The sequence below is a fragment of the Electrona antarctica genome, assembly GCF_951216825.1.
Source record: "Electrona antarctica genome assembly, chromosome: 15".
Classification (NCBI taxonomy): domain Eukaryota; kingdom Metazoa; phylum Chordata; class Actinopteri; order Myctophiformes; family Myctophidae; genus Electrona; species Electrona antarctica.
Window position 1 is genome coordinate 33,085,612 of NC_136796.1, and position 20,288 is coordinate 33,105,899.

A 20,288-nucleotide genomic window follows, 5' to 3' on the forward strand; every position below is an offset into this window, starting at 1 on the left:
CTTGTCATGTTACATCCAAAATGACACCAATGAATGATGTATTTCCCTGGCCGATTCTCACCAATCAAAATATGGGAACAGAAACGACACTTTGAAGTCACCCTTAAAGATGGACTGCCGTGATTTCTTTCCACCCTAAAACATGATCATCAGGTATAGGTATTATATAAGGATTTTTTTCAAAAAAGTGTACAGTATTTGTTAAAATGTCATTTTTATGTGGACATTAAGTATGCCTGGTTTGCCTGGTGGGTGGTGATCCACCTGAACTGAAGCCGCACCCACAGCTGTTGTTGTATGATAAAGGGGGAGACCAAGGGGTCTAATGAAGTACTGTCACCTCATAACCATATGAACAACTGGAAAAAATGCAAAAATCACGGCACTCCATCTTTAAAAATGATGGCACTGCAGAGCATGGTGCATCTATTACAGTCTGTTACAGGAAACATTGTTCACTGAAAAAGACCCATCATATAGTATCGAGAACTGATTTCTTTGTGCCTGAGTTCGTTATTTTATTTAATGGCTTATTGTGCTTTTCAATTTGGTGATGTGCTCGGAACAGATGGGTTTGTCTCACACACTCAACTACAAAGTAATAATCATGGTAGGATCAAACTCACATAAAGGCATACCGGTAATAAAATAGCACACAATAGTGTGTGTGTGTGTGTGTGTGTGTGTGTGTGTGTGTGTGTGTGTGTGTGTGTGTGTGTGTGTGTGTGTGTGTGTGTGTGTGTGTGTGTGTGTGTGTGTGTGTGTGTGTGTGTGTGTGTGTGTGTGTGTGTGTGTGTGTGTGTGTGTGTGTGTGTGTGTGTGTGTGCGCATGTGTCCTTGTATGAATCATAATGAATATTTCATATTTGGCATGTCTTGTCTGCAGGTAAAGCAGATGGTGCGTCCTGCCATCCCCTGCCTGTTTCAAGTGCTCCTGTATCTTGTACACACATTAGGAATGTCTGGCCCTTAGTCGTTCAGAATCTAAATGATGATGATTTTAGATGAACTTTAATGTTGTTTCATGGGTTAACGGAAGCTATCCGATTGAGGGGCTGAGGAGAATTTGTAATAACAGCAGAACTTGCAAATGCCCGTTTGCATACAAATACAGCATTTAATGTTTAATTTTTTTAAACTTTATCATATTATCAGAGTAATCTAGTAAGAGAGTGGTGACACGCTTTGATCTCGCCGCAAAGCGGGTGCCTATGGGCGATATTTCCAAACATTGCTCCTATGGCTGGAACTATCCCATTGAGATAGAATGAGCACTTCCGCATTCCATTGTTACAATGAGAGTCAACGGGAGTGTCATTACTTCATCTTTTCATGTTATTTTCATAAATGAATGCCCTATTATATACTTAATTGGATGACAGAGGGATGTCAAAATTAGTGAAATAGATGCCAAGCATTGTGAGCTTGTAGATTGGCTATTCTCTTAATTTAATTTAATTTAACAATTCTGAACATTTTTGAACATTTTCACCTGTAAATATGAAATAACATGCCTACAAGGGATGGTATAGGTGTTAAAGGAGTGGGCTGTTTGTGTGTTCTGTATTTCAGTGGTTCCCAAAGTGAGGTCCAGGGACCCCCAGGGGTCCTTGAAGGAGTTCTAGGCGGTCCCCAGGTAAATGATAGTTTGGAACCAAATTGACCCTTATGGGTCTGTAACTCTCAGAGTTAAATTAACATTGATTTTACAATATAAATTGGGGGTCCCAGAGAAAGAAATGCCATTAAATGGGGGACCGTAGACAAATGCATGTCAAACTGAGGGTCCTTGAAATTAAACAGGTTGAGAATCACTGCTAGAGCTGTAACAATCTTCTCTCATTGGGGTCCTTGGCATATCTTTTCAAATGGGGGCCCGCGAGCTAATTACTGTCAATTTGGGGGTCCTTGACATGAAAACGTTTGGGAACCACTGCTCTATTTAAAGAAAAGTGATTTTTGTTGTTGTTGTTGAGTACTATAGACTCTAGACTCTATAGTACTCAACAACAAAAAAAAGTTTCACTCAGTTTCGTCTATAGTATAGACGAATAACAGTTTAAGTCCACACTAATTATCCATAATGTATAAATGATGGATAAGAGGTCAGGACAACGAGGCCTTTTCGTGGAGGGGTCAGAATAAAATTTGGACTGTTATTCGTCTATAGTACTCAAGATTTCCACCCGACAGCAACGATAATGCTTTGCCTCCTTATTTGTTCTGTCTCTGTAAATACCATTTAAATACATTATCCTTCAAAGTAATCAAATCCTGATAAATTTTCATTTGGATTCCTATCTGGTCTTATGTGTCGGCTTGACAGTTTACAAACGCCACAGACTTATTTGTTAGACAATTTATGAGCTGTAATAAAATGCGCTTCGACAAGGCATTTAAAAAAATGTTCTCAATAAGCTGAATGGACACGGTTATTATTCACCTGAGGATGTGTTGTTATTCTGACTATAAAGCCATGCTGACAGTAGCCTCGATACCCAGGCTTTCATTTCGTCTGCGCGAAAAATGAAAATGCTGACAGCAACTCTTCATCCCCCCCCCATCACACCCAGCCATTATCTGGGGACTCTGGGGAGTGATAAAGGGATGAAAAGTTTGCATGGATCGCTCAGCTACCGTATCATCTACAACAGCTGACCAACCAGGACAGCTTACACTGAATGAAAGATTCTGTGGTTTGTTCTCCCAGTTGAGGTTAACCTCAAAGTGAAGTAAAACAATCGAAAAGTCACCTTTATGTTTTCTTGTGTTCTTACGAATACATTGTACACAACGAAGTAGCCGATGTAAAAGTATCAAATTGTCTTAGATATTTCATAAAAGCAAAGGAAAAAAGCCTTGCAAACTAATCAATGAGTGTGTTAGATTTTCATAGGTGTGTCCAGAGCCATGGTCGTGTCAATGTGCAAGCATGATAGTATTTGACACACCCAAAATCTAACATGCGTTTCTTTGGTACGCGCAGAGAAGTTAAGGGGTGACAACCGACAACTAGACCTGGATTGTGTTGAGCTTTTTTTTATGCTTGTTTTTTTTTTATATTTTTTATCCCACGATTTTGTAACCCATTTTTCACCCCTTGTGTCAATTATCTAATGTGATCCTGGGCTCTACACACCCTCCGCCAACCTAGTCCCCATATATGGCAGACATGGGGAGAGCAACGGACTTGAACTCATGCTTCCTTCATGCCCGAGTGTCCAAGTTGCTCCTTTACACCTGACCTGGTTGGACGTAGCGCGTGGAAGGAACACGTTATTCCAACCAGTTCCTTTCCCCTCCATCAGGCACCCCGGCTGGCCAGGGGGAGGCAGTTTAGAGACCAGGATTACTGCATGTTTTTTGTGAGGGTACCTACCCTAGGGGACACGGGGAGAACATGCAAACTCCACACAGAAAGGCCCTTTCGCCAACCCCGCCTCGGGTATGGGCACTGATGACGCGGAGGAGGAAACACAACGCCAGCACCCACAGCGCCCCGAGCGGGAATCGAACCCAGGTCCAGGGGGGGCCACCGTGCCCCCCTTTTTTATGCTTGTGTTGCCGTGCCCCTTATGAGCAGACCTGGAGCAGACCTGTCGGTGATCCAGGCGACAACGTCTGCGTCACACACTGCCCATCTGAAAGGACCTTTCGTTTCTACAATCTAAAAATCGAATAACCGAAAACACAAATCTAAAATCCACTATCATTTAAGAGTCTGCACGTGTATGGGATTGGTGACTTCTTGCATCTCTCAGTTCGGCATTGGGGGATCGGATGTCTAGTGTGTTTCGTTCCTTGGAGAAAATAGCCGACATACAGGCTCGCAGCACAGCACAATTATATATAGTAGGCTACTTTGTGAAACATGGACGAATCTCTGCCACAAAACATGGTCGCTAGGTGGTTTGTTAGAATTCAGTAAAAATGTTGTGGGATTTCAAGAGATGCATGGACTTTATCTGGGTCCAAAGGACCAAAACAAAACACTTTTCGTGTTCTGAGACAACTCTCTCCCCACACTGTTGGGGAATCCCGGCGGAACACAATTACAAATTTTAAATATTATTTCTGAAATTATTTTCTTTTTATTGTATAGGAAAGTTTAAAACAAGGGATATTTAGATTATTTAGACACAAACATGGGTCCCGACCTATTGTTTGTGAAAACACTGGCCTATAGGCCTAGTATACTGTTGTATTGGCCGTGTTAACCACTTAAGATATACTTTGTTGTCAGACAAATAGCGAAAATAGCCGATCTACAAGTACACAACCCATCACAATGCCTGCTAAGTCTGCTATTCTTTAATATTTTGGTCTCCCAAAATAGGGACACGATCAGAGGTTAATGTGGTGTGGTTAAACAAAAAATATTATCTTAGCCTCTGGTTTACAAGCAACACATAGTCAAAAAAGGCTGTTCAAAAATAAACTGTACAAGTAATGGCCATAAAGTGTTTCTTCTGAGTTGGTAATTTCATATTGACCCCTGGGGTAAAGTTAAATCTGTGCGTACGACCGTACGTCTTTGTACTCTGCATTAATACCTTTACACACAGTGGGAACAGAGTGATAGCTTACAGCGGTTATGTTTCCAAAGGGTTGCCATCAGTCATTCCATGGGTATATTCCATTAATCAGCCACAGGTTGCCCACACTGTCTGGAACACACAACACAGTGAAATCCACTTTGAGTACAGCAGGAGCAAATGCAAGATAGAGGAAGTTGATGGGTTCCTCTTGGGCCAGCTGATGTGGATATGCACTTTAAAAACAGCTTGTAGAACTAAGTAGGCACTCAATTGCTAGAATGACACACAAGATTTTGTGTGGACCATAAATGGTGTTCAGTCTTGCGGACATCTTGTGATAAATGGTAAAATGGTAAATGGTGCATTTATATAGCACCTTTATCCAAGGCGCTTTACATAGATTGTGCATTACATTCACCCATTCACACACACATTCATACACCGATTGCAGCGGAAGCCATGCAAGGTACCAACCAGCACATCGGGAGCAATTTGGGGTTCAGTGTCTTGCCCAAGGACACTTCGACATGTAGACAGGAGGAGCCGGGATTCGAACCGCCGACCCATGGATCATTGGACGACCTGCTCTACCTCCTGAGCCACAGCCGCCCGATGATGTGTCCATCCATCCATCCATCCATCCATCCAACCATCTTCAACCGCTTATCCGTAGTCGGGTCGCGGGGGCAACAGCTCCACCAGAGTGTTCCAAACTTCCCTCTCCAGAGCAACATTAGTGACTTCCTCCTGGGGGATCCTGAGACGTTCCAAGGCCAGTGAGTTGATGTGTTTCCTCCAAATGCGCCTTGGTCTGCCCCGGGGTAGACCAATGTGATATGTGTCCTATATATTATTCAGGCCGGGAATCAAGGCAAACTGAAGGGGCACAGTGGCCATGGCCTTCATCATGACCTCCATGAAACTCACCGTACACACACATTGAGGTAATGGGTCAAATGAATGAATGAAATGTGTGAAATATCACACAGAACCACTTGGTTATTGGCTAATAATGTAATCCTTCAAAATCATAACGGTTTTCGGAAACGCCTTGATGTTTTGGTGACCGAGGCCATGATATTCGTGTGAAGTCAAGCATTCATTCTGGAGAGCAAATACAAATGGTTACTTGCCCCCTTGAGTCCCTATTGCAGTTTGGGGAAATGCAGAAGCTCATTAGCCACTTTTTCTCTGCCGCAGGCTTTTTACCATTCGTTACTAGGCTGCATCTATATCCAACAATAGGAATGTGTTGTTGTATGACAACTGACAACTGCTACAAGGCACACAATGGTATACTGTAGAGTAGACCTAAGCACCATTACAAAACAAATACACAACATGAGAAGCACAAGTGCTAATACCTCAATTTTCCAATCCAATTCCCAACTGTGCAGGCAGTGCTTGAAAAGGGATGATCCATGTATTTGGAATTGGGGTGAGTGTGATGAGCTCCCAACTATATGGATCACACAAGACTAGTGATTCATAGATAGCCGTCATAGAGTATCCTTACAAAATATAGGCTAAATCTTTATTTCATGACACGGGAAAGGTAATTACCTCTACAATGATATTGCTTGTTAACAAGCAATGAACAAACCTTGTACTGTGACAGAATCACAGCGATGTACTCAATCAGACATCGCTGTTCTACCGACTCCGAGTAGCAGGCCTTATACTGCTCCATACACACAAGTAGGTCTAGTGATAGCTTATTTCCTTCAATAATGGTGACACCACGGAACAATGAACAGGTCTTGCACGGAGTCCACGGACAGAGTGTGTAAAAAAATACAATTAAAACAGTATCTTGTGCATTATAACTTGTCTGTTCTTGTTAAATGCATCAGAACCATAAAGTATAAGTACAAATTACCAATAAATCGACCAACCAACTCATCCGCCAGCTCCAAGCCTGTTCACCTCATTCAAAACAGCCTATTTCCAGTCTTCCCTCTGCATCCATGAACTACTGTGTGCGTGCTTGTGTGCGTGGCGTGAGATCGTGCCTGCGTCATCATGTCTACTGCGAGAACAGAGACAGGGCAGACTGTATGATGCGTATAGGCAGCCAGCCAGCCAGTCACAGATGGAGCACCACCATTCCATAGTGATATAACAATGTACCACCTATGTAGACGTACTGCGGCACGACAGCTTAGCTAACAACACTACAGAGCTGAAGAACCTGATAAATTGTGGAGGGCAGCGATCCAGGAATCCCGAGTTGGTGTTGGCTAGACCTCACTCTCACAGCAACTAACTAACTAACTAACTAACTAACAACGGAATAAACATAGTCTCTGCAACAGGGACGAATGGTCAGTTGGATTGGTCACGGTCAGAGTGAGACAACCATTGGTCAGAGAGAGGAAACATTCAAAACGCCAATTTCCATGTAAAATTTGCCTGCATGAATTGTAAACCCTGAATAATTTATTAATACGTTTATTTAAAAAGCAAAACATGACAGGGATTTACTTCAAATGCATGTCCTTACACTCACATGGCCCATATAGTTCTCTGCATAACTGGCTGGGTCACAGGGTGTCCCATTATGTTATTATTTGGACACCAATGGCGCTCTGGACAAATTACATGTCAGAGCATAAAACAGAAACGTCACCTGCAGGCGTGTAGTGTAGTGTTAATTATCAGCCTGTGATAAGACAAGGTGATTTAAATTGACATTGCTTACTTGAGACAAAACACAATCTTCACTACTGGGCATTTGAGGAGCTGTCATACTTTGTCGCATGACACTGTTGTGCCCCAAAGATAGCCGACCTACAAGCTCACAGTAGGTCGGCTATCTTGGTAAAGTATTATGTAAAGTAGTATTATCACAGTACCAGGTATGTACGTGAAGCTGAGAAAATAGGAGGTCTTTGTGAAAATAGTTTCACATGCAGGTGGGGCATAAGGGAAAGCAGAGCATTTGGGAAGTAGATTATTGAACTATCAATAATTTACCAAGATTATTGGTAGCCAAACTGAGCTCACTGAGGCCAAGACTATTCCACTCAAAATCAGATAAATATCTTTATACATGTATTTTCCTTTTAGGCAAACAATGTATTGCTCAATTCTTGACTAAATAACAATTCCAAATTGCTTAATTACCTGCAGTAGCTACTAAAATACAGTAAATACTAACTATAAACCAACTTGAGTAAACGGCAATTTAAATCTTTCTGCCTATCTGAAGTATTTAGGAATAATATTATCACGAAACGTGGTTAAGTAGTCTTTCAGAGCAAGAACCAAACTGATTAACATGACCTCCACATCAACCACATATTATAAACCAATTAAAGGTTTCTTATGCTGGTGAATACAAAGTCATTAGATGGTGCTGCTTTGGTCCAAAAAGGGGGAAAACATCTATAATCATAAACGTGTTTTTTATACCTTAACCTTTTGAAGAGTGCCATGGAATAATTTCCCTTTAAAAAAAAGCATAAACCAATTACAGATTGTTGACTTTAAAAGTCCCTGCAGCAAAAAAGGAAAAAAGAAAGAGCTAATTAGCTAACTAGTTAGCAAAAAGAATTAGCCGTTATCTGGATGGACTGGCTTGAATCCCCCTAGCCAAATTCGTACTATAGCGGGATAATTGTATTCCTTCATCCTGTGGATACACCCTAGTTATAGCCTACTGTATCTTGAAAAATGCCTACACATGATTGATGTGCTAGGCCCACATCTACGCCCCTCAGGGCCATGGTGCTACACCAAATCAAAGGGCCTCCCTCAACATTAATCGGTCAATAATGGGTGCGTTCGCGCGCCACACACTGATATTGGACCTAAATAAACAGACATTATGACTAATCATCTCATAGTCACTATATGTATAGTATATCGTAACACATGAGCAACAAAATGTAGGCATATACAGGGTGTATTGTTAAAAAATAACGTATGGGCTTAAGCAAATAAGCACCACTAAATTCCAATGTTAATCCGGCCCTGCATGACCTTTGTGTTCTAGCATTGATAACCTTTCCTTTCCTACTGAGCATGACCTTGTGGTTCACACTGTACGCACACGGCTGTGTGAGCTATGCTATGATTGGTCTATTTTTGTGGGGACAGAGATATACACACATAAATCGAGATAGAGACGACACACACAACCCACATGCCTAGGCCCCTTTGGGGCCGAGCCATAAAAATAACTTCATCTCCACATTCATATGGAATTCTAAGCAGTGCCTACTACTGTATACAGAGTTTAATGAAATACAGAGATAGATGGAGACAAATAATGTGCTTGCACCGGCCAGCAGAACCACGCACTTGGCTGGAAAATGAAGGTTGTCTCAGTCTAAACATCTTAAACTAGTGGAAGATTACCTACAGTATCTATCTATAAATGCACCATGTCTCTGTGTCTGTACTGTACATGTACGGCTGTAATGCACGTAACTCGAGAACCGTTCGCCCCACCGACTTCAAATTCGACACACGCGTTCCACACCCCCACAGGAAGTGCAGTGCCCGGTGTCAAGTCGGTCGAACCCACAGTTGTCCACAACGGGCTCTGGACAGGGCCCCTGACCATGGTCCATATATGGAGCTGGCCTGTTCTGACATCACAATACTCCATATTTGGGCATGCCTGACACAGAACTCCATTCATAGGCATAAAGGGACACAGAGGATAATATACAGACTGTGCTCTACAGCCGGGAACCCGTCTAGTTACTTAAATGAAGAGAACACCCCACAATAACAGCATTTTGGGATGCACTTAGAGGCATGGAGAAGTTGTGACATTGACAAAATGTTGGAATGACTTACAAGAAAAATGGGATATTATAAGCAGTGAGATCTGCTAAGGCATTTTAGGCAAGTTAGTTTCACTCACAAATTAAATAAATGAGAAAAAAATTTAGCCACATGAACCATAGCATCCCTATGGGAGAACATGGGTGAAAATGTGCAGCCATGAGCTTGTTGATCTGCTCATTTTCACCCCTATATAGTGTTGAGCGGAAACAGGAGGGGGCCTAGTATAGAGACCTGGGGGACTAATGAGACAAATGAGGATAGTGGTTAATTATGTATGGTTTTCTGAATGAGAAACGCTAAGGACCATCTGCAAGAGAAATGTGTGGTGAAGATGAATGGAGGAGAATCTCAAAACTCTGTTTCATGCAACACTGATGAAACTGGCGATCATACGCCAGTATGATCGTATCAAAACGGTAACCGGAGAACTTGCCGGTTTTCCGACTCGCCAACCATGTTTTTGTTTCATCCACAGGAATACACTACACTGTGCTACAGTAAACAACAAGTCATGGCACACAGATGTAAATAGAATATTATTTTAACATTAAATAAGAACATGAGGTAGCTCTCTTCATACATAGTGCTTAGTGCACCATTGAGAACATTGTGCTTAATATTGAGGTAGGGTAAGGGGTTCAATCCCAGTACCCTAGCGATGTAGTTTTTTGACGTAGTTGTTCTTCCATTCGGGGGACACCCCTCATTACTTGAGCCCTTTCACAGCGTGAGATTTGAGTGTTAAATGTCGGAATGACTTGCACCCATTAAACAACGAAGATGTTCTGAAAACACAACAATAAACCAACAAATACCAACAAAACCAATAAATATATGGAGCCGTTTAATCGTCGTCATTATGCCATGTTTACCGATAGACTGAACTGAACTCACCCACAGCAATGGTGGGGAAGTCATGGGGGCAAACATTGCAAAGTACCTGTGCTGTGCTGCAGCAGCCATGTGGAAACAGGGGGACTTCAGAGAGATAGGGAGAGGGGGAGATGAGGGCCGCTCTGACCACGTTCTAGACAGACACAATATATCCCATGTTGTGTTTATAACGAACTAAAGAGGCTTACATCCCCACTCAAAATTCACACCTGCCTGGTCGGGCAACACGGTAGCGAACCTCGCCCGACCATTTTATTTACCTGCCCCGGGCAGTCGGGCAAGCATAAGGCCTGGAAGGTAACTGAATTCGATAGGCAACTAACTGTGCTGTAACGCGACATACCCAGATGTGTGTCGCCAACGTTGCACAATGCGCAGTGAGGGGGAATATCCGCACTCTCTTAATAAAGTGTGAGTTTCTTTATTTCATGAAATCACATGCAGCAGCAGTGCACCTAAACAAACGCGTTTCGGCACGCAGGCCTTCCTCAGCGTTTCGGTTTTGTTGTTCCATATTTGTAGAAGAACAGGACCACTTATGACTGAGGTCACCCCCTCAGTTGATCTAGTTTTCAAAACCTACAATCAGATTTTCACATCTTAAACTGCTATTAAATCCTGGGAAAACAAAATTCATGGTATTTTCTAGAAAACCAAATGCCACCCAAACAATCTTTAACATAACAACTAGAGAGAGGACTCCTATTGAAAGAGTCTCAAACTATAAATATCTGGACATATGGATAGACGACAAACTAGCATTTAAAGCCCACTGCCCACATTTAACTCATCACTAAACTGAAACCAAAACTAGCACTCCTATATCGAAACAAAGCTTGCTTTAATTCAAACAATAGGAAGCAGTTGATTCAAAGCACAATTTTATCAGTTATCGACTATGGCGATGTTATCTACATGCATAGTAGTCCGTAGTCATTAAAACCACTCGACACAATCTACCACTCTGCCCTCCGGTTCCTCACCCATCACTGTAGGCTTATATGAAAAGGTTGGTTGGCCTTCATTGGCTAAGAGACGAGAACAGCACTGCACAGTTTTTTATCTACAAAGCCCAACAACACAAATCTGAACTTGTGGATACAAAACACAAATGTGAACCTGTGAGTTCACTCACGAGTTGCAAATCGGAACTTGTGAGTTACAAATCTGTAATACTGTGAGACTTTTGAGACTGTCTAACTCCATAACATCATACCCGCTCCCAAAACTATCTTATTTTAGAAATCCCCAATGTGAATTCCAAATTGGGTAAAACAGCCTTTCATTACTATGCACCGAACATGTGGAACTGTCTACAATCAATCTTAAAACTGAATAACTTGATTTCACTTGAACGTTTTAAAAGACTTGTAAGGATCCATTTGAGATCTACGTAGCTGTACTTGTTCACTCTGAATTGTTTCTTATCCTGTAATGTATTTGTGTTTGTATGTTATGTGTACTGTAATCAGGGCGTTATTGGAAAAGAGATCAAGCTTGCTCTCAACTGACTTCCCTGAATAAATAAAAGGTTAAAGATATTGTTATTGACTATTATAAATATTATATTGAATTAAAAATATCCACAGGTTGACAAACTAGACATACGGCAGCAGGCAGCTAATGTTCTGCACACCCGTGGCCGTGGGTGACTCATGGTCAATGAAGCATATAGTAGGGTTTAAGTGGTTAAGGGAGTACTAATACCCTTGAACCAAAGAAACATTTCTGAATTTCAAGGAAAGTTCCTGCAGACAGCAATATTGTTCTTGACACACGAGACTTAAATTCAAATTACATGGTCTGTTCTCCTGTCAGTCTTTCAATGCACTAAGGTATCTCTGAGTCCAAAAGACGATTATCTAGAGATGATAATGAGTTTCTTCTGAGCAATGACGTGAAACGAAATGAAAATTCAGGCTCAGTGTCAGGCTAAGACTTTTCTGGTTACTGTTCTCTTTTTTGTGTTTCTAGACTTTCATGGTGGCGTGGGATACGGTCTCTGTGGTCTTCATTTGTGTCTTTAGTTTAGTCATAACTTCAGGGACTATAGGAGGGAGAACTGGAGAGAGAAGAGAAGAGAATGAGCTAGAGGGGAAATGGGAAATGGAGAGAGATGCTTCTAATTAGGGATGTAAGAAATAATATCAGATGCACTTCAAATATTTCTCGCTATACATCTCACCCATAATATACAATATTGAAGTTACAGAGTACATTTATGGCTAATCGCATAACACACATAACAGAATTATGCATTGTATTGCTGTTCCATGACACAGGCATTGCCACAATGATTACAGCTCCATTGCAGCTGTACCGGCTATTTATCTAATACGTTTTAACTGTGACAATAAAACACAACCTTGAACCTTGATCTCTCTCTTTGCACAAATGTGTCTGATATTTTCTGCTAAAAGAGGTCTCTCATCACTTGCACAACAGATGGTGATTCTATATTTGGTGCTATACACCTGCTGTTGTCTCTACTGGCACAATTAAGTAAGTCAGGGTGCGGGTGTCTATTCCCGTTTCAATGTGCTAGACCTCTGGGAGATGAAATGCTGAGGTGGAGCGCAACACCTACCACCAGTACTTACCGCACAACATCAAGCTGTGTTACTCATTCTCTGAGTTGGTGGTCCCCGAGCCCCGGGATCACAACATCAACCTGTGTTACTCATTCTCTGAGTTGGTGGTCCCCGGGCCCCGGGATCACAACATCAACCTGTGTTACTCATTCTCTGAGTTGGTGGTCCCCGGGCCCCGGGATCACAACATCAACCTGTGTTACTCATTCTCTGAGTTGGTGGTCCCCGGGCCCCGGGATCACAACATCAACCTGTGTTACTCATACGCTGAGTTGGTGGTCCCCGGGCCCCGGGATCACAACATCAAGCTGTGTTACTCATACGCTGAGTTGGTGGTCCCCGGGCCCCGGGATCACAACATCAACCTGTGTTACTCATTCTCTGAGTTGGTGGTCCCCGGGCCCCGGGATCACAACATCAACCTGTGTTACTCATACGCTGAGTTGGTGGTCCCCGGGGCCCCGGGATCACAACATCAACCTGTGTTACTCATTCTCTGAGTTGGTGGTCCCCGGGCCCCGGGATCACAACATCAACCTGTGTTACTCATTCTCTGAGTTGGTGGTCCCCGGGCCCCGGGATCACAACATCAAGCTGTGTTACTCATACGCTGAGTTGGTGGTCCCCGGGCCCCGGGATCACAACATCAACCTGTGTTACTCATACGCTGAGTTGGTGGTGCCCGAGCCCCGGGATCACAACATCAACCTGTGTTACTCATACGCTGAGTTGGTGGTCCCCGGGCCCCGGGATCACAACATCAACCTGTGTTACTCATACGCTGAGTTGGTGGTCCCCGGGCCCCGGGATCACAACATCAACCTGTGTTACTCATACGCTGAGTTGGTGGTGCCCGGGCCCCGGGATCACAACATCAAGCTGTGTTACTCATAGCGTGAATTCAGTTTGTGTCCGAGCATAGGCATGGTAACGCCCCGCCTGCGATTGGCTGTGATTGGCCTACCGACACTGCCCGTCTTGACTGTCCTCCGAGGTGGATATGCTGGATAGTCTGATGCGAGGTTACACCATGGTGGGAAATAAATAAGTAGTATGGAATGATACAAGAGAACTTATTTTTGTAGAAGAGGCAAACTAATATTGTTTATGCCGTTTGCTTTGATGGAATAATTGATTGAACATGCACGCCATAATATGATTTGATTTGGGTGTGTTCTAAAATAAAGTGTTTGTGTTGATTATTGTGTAATGTGTAAACTTGAAACATTATTGTAGCCTACTATAAAAAGGTCTATTTTCCCTTCATCTTTATCCTTAGAATACACTTTATTTAGAATACACCCAAATCAAATCGTAGTACACGTGTTCAATCAATTATTCAATCAAAGCAAACGGCATAAACAATATTAGTTTGCCTCTCCTACAAAAATGTGTTACAAGGCTGCATTCTGTCGCACGTGTCAAGCTGTCATTCTCTTGTAGCCTATTATTTATTTCTCAATCTCACCACGGAGTAACCTCGCGTCTCGGAGGACAGTCAAGACGGGCAGTGTCAGTAGACCAATCGGATCGAACCCATGACCTTGCGGTTGAAAGGCGAGTGCTCTACAGACTCTACGGACTAGCACAATTAAGTTTGTTTCTTTGTTTCCCTCTATTCTCTACTCTTGTGACTAGTTTTAAAACAGCAAAAATGTTTGGAACTTCACACTCGTGTGAAGTGAGGGGTGCTCTTATCATCATACATCACATTCCGTGCTCAGCCAATCAAATCATCACAAATGTTATTCCGGCCAATCACTTTTGGCATCTTCACTTTTCTGCCCTCACCTCTATCCTCAATATGTATGTACTTTTCTCAGCCATTCAAATCATCGCTGTGGGGTGATCAGCCAATCAAATCATCGTATTTGTGTTCACACAAACAAACAAAGATGGGCATAGGAGGCCCTCAAAAAGAACTCCACCCACTGTTTTACACCTGTAATCTTGTGATGTGAAAATTAACTTTAAGTTGAAGAAGTAGGGGGCACATCAGACAAAGGTATGTACTGTAAGTGCTGTTAACCATATACTTCATTGACGAGGGCGCCAGGGGTCTGTACTCTGTACAAAGACAATCCACAAGCTCACGACACGTTGCGTTGAAAAGGGATGCTAGGGTTCATGTGTTTATGTGTTATGTTAACTACATTAAGCAATAAGCACACAATTAAGTACACAAGGCTCAGTGGCATTTGAAGATGATTCCCTCTCTGACATTTACATTGACCAATTATTAACATTTAAACAATACCCTTCCCAATCTTTTTGTCATCAGCGTTTATTCTCACAGTATCTCTGTGAAAGAGCTCATTGTATAAGGGTGTTCTAATGTAGTATTTCACACATAAGCAGCAGGATCATTGACGTTTTTAATGCCATTCATTTTTAATGTCTAATGCTTCAATATTTGATGTGCCGGGAGGCTTCGCGGATATTATTGCATCAGCTGCCACATAGTCTTTGTAGTCTGAGGGAAAACGTAATCAGAGGATACAGCTATATCTCAATTAGAGAGAGAGAGAGCAGGTGTGTGTGTGTGTGTGTGTGTGTGTGTGTGTGTGTGTGCGCGTGTGTGCGTGTGCGTGCCTGCCTGCCTGCGTGCGTGCGTGCGTGCGTGCGTGCGTGCGTGCGTGCGTGCGTGCGTGCGGCCATATTTGTGCTTTTTGCAGAATATTAGATTCTGCATTGCTAAGATGAACAAGAGTGGAAATTGATGAAATGGTCTTTCTTCTGTGTTTGTATCACACTGACTCCACGCTGTCAAATCAGTCAGTCTAATCAGGTTATCAGCTGCCAACAATCTATTTCAAATGGTTCTTTTCATTAGTTGACCACGGTAGAATGGAAATCAATTTTTATAACCTAACAAAATATATTTTACAAATGTTTATCAATATAGGGATACACACATCTCGTTGCCAAATAATGCAACGCCTGGTTGATTATAAATGACTAACTGGCTTTATGCCAGATACACTTATCGATCAGCAATTCATTCCGCCAATAGCGCTGTGTTTGCCTCCCTCAATTAATATCGACCAAATCATTATCCTGGCAGATGTTGTGACTTGAACCCGGCCCTTTATCTCACTATCAGATTACTTTTAAATGTTATGCACACATCAAGTCCGCTAGCTCCGTGTGCTGTTTGTCTTGTGTGCTGCAGATGAGAGGCCTTTGGGACATTACAACCTGGGGATCCGTCACCAGTACCAGGCCGCGATTAATTATTTTTTGATGCACTTTAACACAGGGCCCTCAGCTGTCATCACAGCAAATCAGGGCCTTTGTTATCCCACTCAAACAGAAAGCTCAATGAGAGAGGGAGAAGCAGAGAGAGTGAAAGCAGATAAGGGAAGACCGGAGATGGTGAGATATTTAATTAAAGGTATATTCAGTGATTTCACTTAATTCAAATATCACTTTTTTTTGTTTTGTTGTGATAATCCTCCTAGAGTGTGCTGGCCATATAAGGAGTTCCTCCCTCCCCAGTTAACCCCTGGGGGTAAAAAAAACGTAGGTTTCGTTTTTGGCTAGGTGGCCCAGCCTTCATCCAATCAGGATAGAGGGGCCTTCTGCCAATTATGATCGAGCGGGGGCGGGCCTTGGTGTGTGTGTTGTTGGTCCGTCACGTGTCCCCCCACTGTAGTGAGTGCATGTGCACATCTTGTTACCAGGGTGGACCGGGGGGTTTTCCAAATCACCCAAATCACTGAATGCTCCTTTAAAAAGATATCCATTTTAATAAAATACCGGTAATAGATTTTCAAAAATAGTAAAAATAGACGATGCACGTGTGTGCTGTGTACCTGCATGTGTTTGTGTGGTACAGTATGTGTGAGAAACCCATTCTATAATTAAGTCATTTTTGATCTATGGGTTCACACAAGACGTAGTTCTGCCCCCTGGCTGTTTGCTTTTGTGACACTAGCAGCCATAGTCACTGGAGACAGCAGAGAGACAAGAGAAAGAAAGGGGAAAGAGAAAGAGAAAGAAGGGGGGCGAAATGGGATAAGAAGAGAAAGAATAAGATTTCATATTGGTATTAGCATACTGGTTACGCTTGGCTGAATTTCAGAACATTGATGCAACAAGGAAGAGAGACCTGTACACTGGCGTGCTAAGCTGTACCAACACACAGCCCCCTCCCCCCCCCCCCCCCCCCATCTCCCAGAGAGACTGGAGGCTTTTCCTGAAGCAAGACATGCTCAGAAAAGCCAATAAATGTGTTGAATATTTATAATGAAAATATGTGGATGTTCCTCGCAAACAAGAAAGAGTGTAATTACGGTTGAGCAAGTTGCGGTTGGGCCTCCTCCTCACGGAAGACACAGTCTGGGGCGCCAACCCATACTGCTCCCGGGTGCCGTCTACATTCCGGCTGTCACCCGTCTCTCCAGTGGTCACTGGTCACTAGACTACCGGTTGTCAACCGGTTGTCAAATCTTTGCTTCTGAGGGGTTCCTGGAACAACATAATTTCAGATGGGGGTCAGCGGCCAATTACATATAATTTTTGGGGTCCTTGACATGAAATATTGAGCACCACTGATATAGAAACATAGGTAATTCAGAAAACGTTAGAAGACATTTTTAAAATTTCGACGTCAGGCCTAAATGGGTTAAGAACAAGGTAATACATCAAATACATGGAAAGAGTCATCAAGAAGCAAGCTATATAAGAACCTAATATCTGTCTAACAGTAGATTATCTGTACAGTGAAGCTATGAGTACTTTTATTTGTAACAGAGTGAGTCTGCAGTTCTGATTGCAATGGGAAGTTCATTCCATAGTTTTGTAGCCAGAAGGGAGAAGAGTCTGGGACATGTGAATGTTCTGCCAGCCTCCCTGCGTTGGCTGATCTGAGCGCACGAGACGGTTTGTATGGTCCGATCAGACTTTGAAGATAAGGGGGTGCCCACCGCTAACACTGATGCTCCATGACCCTGATGCTATAGACAAGAGGGTATGGAGGGCAGCGATTCAGGAAATCCGAGTTGGTGTGGGCTAGTCCGCACTCTACTATGAAAACCTGCATCTCCGGTCCGTCAGTTAGTCACCCCATGCCTCCATATATGGTCACGCCTCGTGACATCACACCTCCATATATGGTCACGCCTCGTGACATCACGCCACCATAGCCATCTCCATATATGAAGATCACGACACTGACCTCATCTAAACCTGGATAACCATACATGGAGAAGATTGGATCATCACCTAGATCTGCATATATGGAGCCGGCCAGCAATTCTACATCTGATCTCCAACCTCAAACCCTTAGATCTCCATATATGGAGTTGACCTGACATTCCATGTTGATCCCTCCCCACTCGTCCTTCCTGTTCTGACATTCCATATGTTGAGATCTGACCTGTACACTCAAGACACGCTCCATATATGGCCAGTACATAAGTCATTCCATATGTTGATCTGACCCCGCATGCCAAAGCGCCAGCACTCACCCAGCAGTCTGCCGTCTGCCGCCACCCAGGCGGATGCGTGCACGCAAGGGCGAGGTCGCTTCTTACTGGTAATATTTAATTTAAAATGTATAATGGAAATTTAAAAAAAATGTGGCCTTGCCAAAATGATCATAGATATGTCAGACATATAGATGACTGACATCCTAGACTGGCCACATTAATTATCATAGATATGTCAGACATATAGATGACTGACATCCTAGACTGGCCACATTAATTATCATAGATATGTCAGACATATAGATGACCGACATCCTAGACTGGCCACATTAATTAACTCCAAGACCACGGGAGCCACGCTGTTACTTACTAGACCCGTCTTGTTTTCTTAACTTTGGGTCCTTTCATTAGAAGTTGCTATTGAACTTCCTCGACGTCACAACACCGTTTGAAATATCTCCCATTTTGGACTGCAGCAGGCTCTGTGCAGATGATTCAGTGATCCCTGGTGGCTCTCATTCTGTGGAGATGGTGCGCAGGATGGATGGACAGTAATTTGCGTCAGCGAGCACAGTGCCCAGCACAGAGCAGAGGTCAATGAGCTCTCTACACCTCACCAATCACCATCCCATCCATGTCCCCTGGTTATCAGTCCACCAGCTCTCATAATGGCATAGTCTGGTTGCTGTGGTGCGAACACGTCTGATAAAAACATCTCTCTGAAGCATGAGGATGATGTTTTCCGTTTGCGGAGACAGAGCTCATGTTTACGTGGCTGTGTCGTTATATACGCCGTTTTCATTTGGGCCGCTCCTGTGTCGTTTCACATATAAATAATCACATTCTGCCTGAAGACACAGACGTAGTGGGGTTACCACAACTCCCCGGCAGGACAGAGATGAAGATGTCAGGTGCGTCTAATTCATCTCTGACTAAATTGATTTGAGGAAAATCCCGTCACAAACAAGATGTCTCGGCGGCAGGCCTATGTCAGCGCAGCTTTGACACACACTTGTGCTTCACCCCAGAGTTTCTGCTGATTCAAAGTGCAGCATCTCCTTCCTGAATGAAAGAGCAAAGATAGCCTATATAATAGAAACTGTGCACGTTGCTGCCAAGCAATCGTGTTTGGGGTCTGACTCACCAACATGGTGAGTCAGACCTTGAAGGTTTTACGATGGTTTTAAATTAAGTTTTTACGGTTTGTTTCCTGTTTGAGTGATTCACCATGTCTCCTTGATCTCATATCATTGAGAAGGATTTTAACGTTATCGACCCGGCTCAGTTATGTAAGTTTGTATGCAGGTCAATGTGCATCTCTTTTGATGAAAAACGATCAATTGGTTGAATACGAAAAATACATGTTTTTTTTTGTCCCTCATAACATAACAATCAATCAATGTTTAATTTATATAGCGCCTTTCTGACAGCCAAGTGTGACACAAGGTTCACAATAAACGTGCATCTCCAGGGAATAAACAACAACAGCCACTTGAGGGATGACGTGGGGAAAATAGCACTTATCTGTGGGGATTGGGGGTGACAGCGGCACAAAAACTGCAGAGGTGGTATAGGCCTGCATTTAAGTAATACTTTATACTTCTACTCCACTATAAACGCCTGGGTTTCCGAGGCTAACTTGACCACATCTCAGAGGCAAATATTGTACTTTTTTCCTCCACTACAATTGTTAGACAGATTTAGTTAAATGATCTATCTGCACCAAGTCTTTGTCTGTGTGTAATCTGCGTAACTCGGGTACCGTTCGCCCCACCGACTTTAAATTCGACACGCGTGTCCCACGTCACCACAGGGGGGTGCAGTGCCCGGGTGCAGACCCACGGTTGTCCAGAACCGCCACAAAAGGCCTCTGCCCGGGCTCTGGACAGGGCCCCTGCCCATGTCCATATATGGAGCTGGCCTGTTCTGACATCACAACACTCCAAATTTGGGCATGCCTCCCGGGTTCTGGACAGGGCCCCTGCCCAGGGTCCATATATGCATGCTGTCCTGTTCTGACATCACAATGAACA

At 43.2% G+C, this 20,288-nt stretch overlaps 1 protein-coding gene across 3 annotated transcripts in view; it reads right to left on the reverse strand.

The window, feature by feature from the left end:
- The window catches only part of LOC306938152 (cholecystokinin-like), a 54,104-nt gene that overhangs the window by 29,868 nt on the left and 3,948 nt on the right, over window positions 1-20,288 (reverse strand). For 2 of the 3 annotated variants that reach the window (XM_079522175.1, XM_079522176.1), the window contains exon 2: window positions 17,119-17,293. The exons of the other annotated variant lie outside the window; for it this stretch is intronic. The gene's annotated coding sequence lies outside the window, so the exon portion shown is untranslated. The remainder of the gene's footprint in view (window positions 1-17,118; window positions 17,294-20,288) is intronic. 3 annotated transcript variants of the gene reach the window in all.